At 41.6% G+C, this 7,829-nt stretch overlaps 1 long non-coding RNA gene across 1 annotated transcript in view; it reads right to left on the reverse strand.

The window, feature by feature from the left end:
• The window catches only part of LOC134213645 (uncharacterized), a 42,112-nt gene extending 35,294 nt beyond the window's left edge, over positions 1-6,818 (reverse strand). Inside the window, exons 1-2 of the long non-coding RNA XR_009979500.1 lie at positions 6,762-6,818; positions 5,992-6,160 (exon numbers count right to left, since the gene is read on the reverse strand). This is a non-coding gene — a long non-coding RNA (uncharacterized LOC134213645). The remainder of the gene's footprint in view (positions 1-5,991; positions 6,161-6,761) is intronic.
• Between the last annotated feature and the right edge of the window lie 1,011 nt (positions 6,819-7,829).

Below are 7,829 nucleotides of genomic sequence, written 5' to 3' on the forward strand. Positions count from 1 at the left end.
TTTTTCATCTGGGAGTTTGTTTTTGACCCACACAGCTTCTAATAGGTCTTTCAACTCCAACAAGACAGAATAATCCGCATACTTCAGGCATTCAACAGGTAGGCGATCCTGGCCAGTAGCTTTTCCATTTGCCATCGAGTCTAAGATTCGTCGTACGTCGTAAAGGGTAGGTCCTGCTGGTAATTCATGAACATCAGTCTCTGGAATATGCCCGGGCAACCCGATATTTAGCCCATCACTTGCTGCGCTCCAACTGCTGATTGGAATGGACGAGAACTATACATCCCTACGCTTGCGATGCTTCTTCAGGTACATATGAGTACGGTTAATACGAACCCCATACGGATACTGCTGAAGACTGTTGAAGAACTCTTCACACTTCCTCTCGTCGTACTGCTGTAACACCAATCTCAGACGAGAAATAACAGCAGACAGCTTCGTAGAAATTTCCACCGATGGCTTCCACGACATCCAGAACCTATATTTGCAGATCAAGGCCACTAACTTTCGACAGTCACGATCGAACGGTAGGCGACCTCGAGATTAAAGATCCTTTTCTGCTGCATATTTTGTTCTCTGCATCAAAGCCTTCCACGCATCTTGAGGAGGCAACCGTTGGTCAGAATGAGTTTTCTGGAGCTCTTCGTGGAAAATCTTTTGGGTTTCTGCATGCTGTAAGATGGACGGTTCACCTAACGGTAGAAAGTGAGGTGACCTGAAGTTTCTCAGTTGTTGGTTACATTTAACCCTGGAAAGAGCAGTTGACTTCCTATTTGGCACAATAGACCAGATTATCATCTTATGATCCGTTTTAACACTAATCGACATCTTCGCTCTGAGGTCACGTAAGTAATGTTTGGATTGAAGAGGAGTGATGACATGATCCAACTGTGAACACGCCGTTGGTTCAAGTCCACATCAGTGAGTTGCTGGCTCTAATGGTACGAACCACCATATTATGCCGTAACAAAAAATAACGCAACTGTACTCCGGTTTCGTTGCTTCTATCGTGACACGTGATCCTGCCGAGACAATTTCTCTCTCGATCTGTGGAATCGCTGTACGCAAGATGACTATTGAAATCCCCAACCAATATCACTAGTTCTTTGTCGGAGCAGCTTTCATAAAAACCTCCCAGCTGACCCAAATATGTCCAGTTGGCCTTGTTAGGTGCATAGACGTTTACAACTATCACACGATGGGTTGAAAGACCAATGGTGTAGCAAACATTCGCCGTCAAGATGTACGATCCTAGGGAATTAACATCACTTACGCGGATATTATGCCATTTGGAAATGAGAATAGCCAAATTACGTTTTCGGTTTATGCGAGTGCTTCCAGTAAGCCAAACGAAATTGCTTGTATCGGACCTTGCAGCATCGATGTTCGCCTCCTGTAGAAAAGCAATTGCAACTCTATTCTGATGCAGAAAATAGTCGATATCACTCCGCTTCTTGCGTGTCCGACATCCTGACACGTTCCAAGAGACCATCTTGAGAAAGCAATCAGTATTATTAACTGAATCGGGCTGCCCTAAAGGAGTGCAGGATACAACTACACCAATTGACGGCAGGGATGCATGTGGCGCGTCCGAGACACTGGAAGGCGGAGTTGAATGAACAGGCGAGACGATAGTGGGAATGTTTACACCAGTCAGTACAGGAGATACCGCAGAAGTCGGTAACGTAGTTGAAAGAGATTTGACAGGAGTGATGTGATTTTCGGTAACAGTCACGTTGCATACACCACCACAAGATGTATCCTCCAAAAGGTTGCCTGATCTTGTTTTCTTTGCCGGAGGCGACAAAGCATGAACAGTTTGGACTGAAAGAACGCTGCCATTGATGAAACCGCTGTTACGTTGCCCACGTAAATTCTTATCGGAGATAAGTTACCCGGAGAGCGGGGTAGCATAAGTTGCTCATCTGTATATCCGATGTATACTATAATACTTAAGCCGAATACTTCGGCGAGCGAAAAGAAAACTTTAGAATCAACTTCTTCAAAATCAAATCGGCCAACAATACCTGGAGCTACAATAAAATAAAAAAAATAATATAATCAAGATTACTACCCATGTACTCACCAGAATGTGAGTCTGAGGTGAGACTGGAGAATTTCCCAATAACGGCTATTAAGGCAGAAACCGCTGAGTCATCTGGGGGAACACCAATTTGATCAAGAAATGATTGATATATGGCATGCTGTCCATAAAATGGCACGACCTTAAGCCCATGCCCTGCTCTCGAAATGTCAACTGATCTTTCAGGCTTTTGACGATCAATGCGAGCGAAGAACAGAACACTGTCGTAATGTGCACCGGTGTACTTAATACATGGCAATCTTTCTGGCGGGAAGAGACTTGTTGGGATATTCTATAATGCGCGTCGTGCGTTCATCCCAGACGGTAATGCTAACATTATAGAGATCACACGCAACGGATATACAGTCTTCACCGCCCCAGAACCCTTCTTGGGCCAACAACTCCAGATATTTCCAAACTCGATCATACACGTCGACGAAATCCTGCTTCACGAAATCCTCAGCAAATGGGACCAAATAAGCCCAATATCTAGAAAAATTGTTTCGCAGATACACCACAATCGATGCTCGCACCTGAGACACCGCAGCAGAAAAGGTAGACTCCTCAGGATGAATTCCCATTATCTGGTGAACGAGGCTTCCAAATAAACAATTTCCATCACCAGGAATGCGCTGCAGCCACAGACTAAATTCGCCTATCTGGCGGGGTAGAAGCCGGAAATACGTGAATATCTTCACAGTATGAACAATAACCACGCACGGAGATAACATAAGCAAGTAAGACGAATAGATAATGCAACTGAATGAGTTATCCAAGCAATTCACCTTATGAACCTGTACTGGTACCCGCTAAATTATTGTATGCTGCATGGACCAACCAGTGCATTCCGGACCAAAGTTTCTTATAATGAAGTCGCACATTGGGGCTGGCACTGATTCTGGGCCATGCTCGTGGTATTGTTTTGGCAACTTTTATTTTTGATTGGGCTTTAATGTGAGTGTTCAGTTCTAGAGCTTTTGGATCCATTATCCAAGTGATTTACAAATCCCAAACAAGTAACGCGCTCGCGAGTGATTGTGGTATTTATTTATTTATTCATTTATTTATTTATTTTATTTTATTCATCCGGTGACGTGTTTTATTGAAATTTGAGTGAAACGTTTGATGGAATGGAGAAAAGAGAAGCGTCATGTTCTTTGTGAAATGCAACATATTTGTACAACGCAAAAGGAAGTACCATTTCTATTACTATGTGTGATATGTGTTTAGGTAGATCAGCGCGTGGATATTTTCTGGTGGTGGTGCATTTAGGCCGTTTACGTCACAGAGCTATTGAATTTTATATCAGAAATCGCGAAAATACTTCAAATAAAACTTTGTAAAATGTTTATTATAATTATCTTTAAAAGGCATGGTTTGATTTTTGTATTCGATGAACCTAGAAGAATCGTTTTGCTCACTGAGCAGAAAGTACAAATTTGGTAAATTTAGATTTGTTCAACGGATAGTTGTTGATAGATTGAGGTTAAGAAATCGCCTGTAAATTACTTAAAGAATAAACTGTAAATAAAATCGATATTAGCATGCTCTTTCGACAGCCGACTGGCAAGAGTTTAAATAAAAACAGGAAAACAACATAGTTTGTGGGTCGAATTGCCAGCTTGAGGCAAACCTCCATGACCTACCTTACCCTACCCAACCACCAACTCCATAGAACTTATGAGGGCGTCGCCAAATCGGGGGCCTCTCGTTAAGTAAGTTCTACATCAACATTTTCTTTCCTATCCCTAGTTACGGTAAAGATGGGCGTGGCCGGGAGTAGTAATCCTCATGCTTATGCCATTTTTATCTTAGATTGGAATCAAGGGTAACTCCCCACCTTGATTTCCGATAGCAATCTGGATAAGGATTCCATAAGAAACATGAGTATCACTAGTGTCCAATCTACGAAGTATACCGTAACAACGCTAACGCTAACTTAAAATCTCAAAAAATCACTTTAACATGGTCAAAACGTGAACGGAACGAATCGCAATGTTCACAAAACTTGTAGAGCACACCAAAAGCTTCCGTATAGAGGTTGTTGCGATGGTTTTCGGCGTTTATATTTCTCATTAGATTTTTTTCAAAGTTGAAAATAACCCAAAAACACTAAATCGACTTGAGCCACCTCGAAATTTTATCCGAATCAGCTGAAAATTTGACAGGAGGTTTATTTTAGCATAAGAATTGTGATTCTGAGCTGACCGGTTAAATTTTTTTATACTTTTTGAAAACATGAAGAGGTCTACTATGTATGTAAATAAATTTGGATATAATTGTTTACTTACTACATATGTGGTATTGATGGTTGATTTAATTCAAACGAGTTCAAACGTCAATCATACCGTAACTGGTTATTCAGAGATTACGAGAAAGGCCAAATATAAATTTGTTTAATTTTCGTAAATTCCATGAACAGCATTGAGGACGGATTTCAATTTATCGTTGTTATATTATTTTTTACATATTTTTTCCCAGCGTGCGATGGTTATAACTGGCTGAACAATAGTTGAAATAAACATCTTGTACATTCATTAACCAACTTTAGTTTGACGGATTGACTTGTTGAATAAGAGTCCAATTATGATTCATATTCAGCAATTAGATTATTTATGTTATGCATTGAGTGAGCCATAACTAACAAATCAAGGATTGCGTAGATGACAACGTTACCGGCGGACGATCAAAGGTCAGCAGTTTGAGACCCGATTTAGGCAAATCTTAAAATAGTTATTAAAAATATACTTGCTTCAACATACTTTCTACGGAGATCTTGAGGATGTTAGTTACCCTCAATGCGTTTCGAAGAATTTACATACAGCTGAATTAGGGCTTAAAAACATGCTTATTAAGGACATAGTTGGAAGAGTACCACGATGGCAGTCAATATGGCACCGGACCTTCCACGGGCCAACCCCACACCTCCCGCACTCCTCTCCCACCAACATTCGAATGCATCGAACAGCATCGAACAAAAGTTTAATATTCAAATTACTAACCTGTTCACAGCATATTTATTCACTTCCTGTGATAATGAACATGTTTCTCCAAAGAGTCCTATGTGTTTCGGCTCGAATTATATCATAAATCAGCAGTTTCGTGCCAATTTAATAGCCGTTCGCGATTTGGCGGGTTTAGCACTGCACTTCACTTCTTCTCAAAGGGAATTGAAAAAATCAAGTTTTTACTCACTTCTCCACACATGAGCAGCTCGAAATGCTGATCGAATGCAAATTGAACATCACTTTTTGAAATCAATTACTTGTTTGAACCGACAACTTAATATAAACTGCTATTTTTGCCCGAAATTAACGATTAAAAACTGATCGCGGAGCAAATGTAAACACCGGCACCTAACTAATAATTAGGGTGGTTCAGAAATGATTTTGCTCCGCCAGGCTCAGTCGATTATGTTTCATATTTTGGGTGTCGCACCGACACACCGAAACCGGCATATGTGCCACAACATTCTCCTACAAGAGCCTCGGAAGTTACTTACTGCATACCTCGCCTTAGATTACTATCAAGAAGCACTTTCTTCGGATTACTATCTATGCTTGGCACACCGCGCCCAATTTTCGCTGTATGTACAAGATAATATTATATCCGAAGGTAGCTTATTTATTATGCAACTTAAATCACACAGCTAAGATAACAGTTTATGGTAGGGATTTTCTCATAAAATAATTGTGCACCACTGTTTTACGTTCACCCAGTCGAAAGCTATCGGCGCTTCGCAGGGCCTTCCGTTTCCTTCTATATTTATACAACGCACATCATCAGAGTTTCAACAGGCATCAAGTCCAATGTAGCACCTAACTTGTTAGTTTAACGAACATTACCTTCAGAGGGACATAATAGACCTTTGGACTCATAAGAACATAAGACTTAGTGAGTTGATAAACCGTTACCAACTATTCTACATCAAGCGATTCGATCATCCGGCGTACAGCGATCTCCTAGCACTGGGCACCCACGATGGGACTGATTTCCACCGTCAAGCCGACAAACAGGGCCAGCTTGGGCGAAATAACATTCTTCAGGGGCACTACCCTTGTCGTCGTCGGGCATCATCTGGAAACAATAAAACAAAAAAGAGTCACCAATTGAATAACCAACTGATCATGAAGCGGCAAGAACCAAATAGCTATGCAAACTAAAATCCACCATGAAAGTTGCGGGTAGTTGAAAAAAAATCTTGACGTATCCCTTTTCATAATTGTTCTAATCAAGAATGTTATCAATCAATTAGTAATCTGCCTTCGATCATTTAGTGTTTGTCAATAACTCATTCAAGCCTTAAAAATGTGTTGTATGGTGGACTTCTATGCAAGGTTTATCTACAACTCTAACAGTTCCGCCACTAATAACGAAGCTATAGCGCTGGTAGCATAACTTAGCCTAAATGATAGCATATTTTGTTATCATTTAGTATAAGTAACAACTAGCACCACTAACCTTTAATAGTGGTCGAGCATCGACCTGTTAAGGATGATTGTAGAAAAACCTTCCACCATACAACGACATGGTTAACTAGAATGAATTATTGACAAACTACTAAATCGATGATCATCCTTGATTCTAATTTCATAAGATTTATAGTTTTCGAATTTGCTCTGATTTTGTATATCAAGCTGCTTAAGTCTCATGATTCTTGAGGAATATATCTACATACCTTGTCAGCAACATGCTTAGAAATAAGACCGTCGGACCGATGTGAAATACCGAGAAGCCGTCCCCATCTGGAATCAATAGAAGCAAAACATTAAACCTCAGACAACAAGCAGTGATCATGCGTGACGTTTTCCCATTAGAGATGGGAGCTCCGCTCAGGAGCTGTTCGAAAGATTCGCTTCTTTACATTGAGCTGATGAACCATGGATCTTTTTAAAGAACCCCACACACTCAGTTTTTATTTCTGCAGCTCGGCAAAATCGTGCCCAGCAAATAAAAACTTTGTAGCTGAGTTTCAAAAATATTTGCTGATTTTCAGCAACTTTGACAGAAATCTCGGCAAAAAACATGTTTGCTGGGGCACGGCTGTGCGAATCTCGGTTGTTGTGTTGCTGTGCTCGGTTGCTGTGCTCAGCAGCTCGCTTTAAATTGATGAAATCATTGTCAAACACGCGCCTAGAGAAACTCCCTCGAGCGTACGCACTGTTGTATTTTGTACAACACATACGAAAATACCACGCTCGCGGTACACAAGACAAGCGAGCTTGTATGAGCATTCCGGTCCAGTACCGCGCACTTCTTCTAAAATTCCGGCCCCTAGCTTATGCTAATTTGCCGACTGGCTGGCTAATCCACTGCTGCCTAATCCATCTACGCTGCAGCTCCGACAGTATTTGCGTCACGACTCTCACGAATTCCACGTGTCTTCCTCGTGACACATTCGCTCTGCGATATTATCCGCCCTTGGAACAGGCCGTAATAACGACATGGTGATCGGGGGATCGCTCTTCCCTCATCGACCGGTTCACAAGGTCACGTGTTCTCCGTGACGGCTTTACAGAAAATCAAATCGACCACATCTATCAGCCGAAAATGGAAACGGAGCCTTCTTGGTGACGGAATACGGTGCCGATATCGCGTCTGATCATCACCTCCTCATCGGCGAAATACGCCTGCGCATTGCGCGGATTCGTCGGCAGGAGGAAAGAGTTGGACGACGATTCAACACACGCCGCTGGAAGATGCAACGGTGAAACGTCCTTCGTTGAAGAACTGGAGACGCTGCTGC

The sequence above is a fragment of the Armigeres subalbatus genome, chromosome 1 (assembly GCF_024139115.2).
Source record: "Armigeres subalbatus isolate Guangzhou_Male chromosome 1, GZ_Asu_2, whole genome shotgun sequence".
Classification (NCBI taxonomy): domain Eukaryota; kingdom Metazoa; phylum Arthropoda; class Insecta; order Diptera; family Culicidae; genus Armigeres; species Armigeres subalbatus.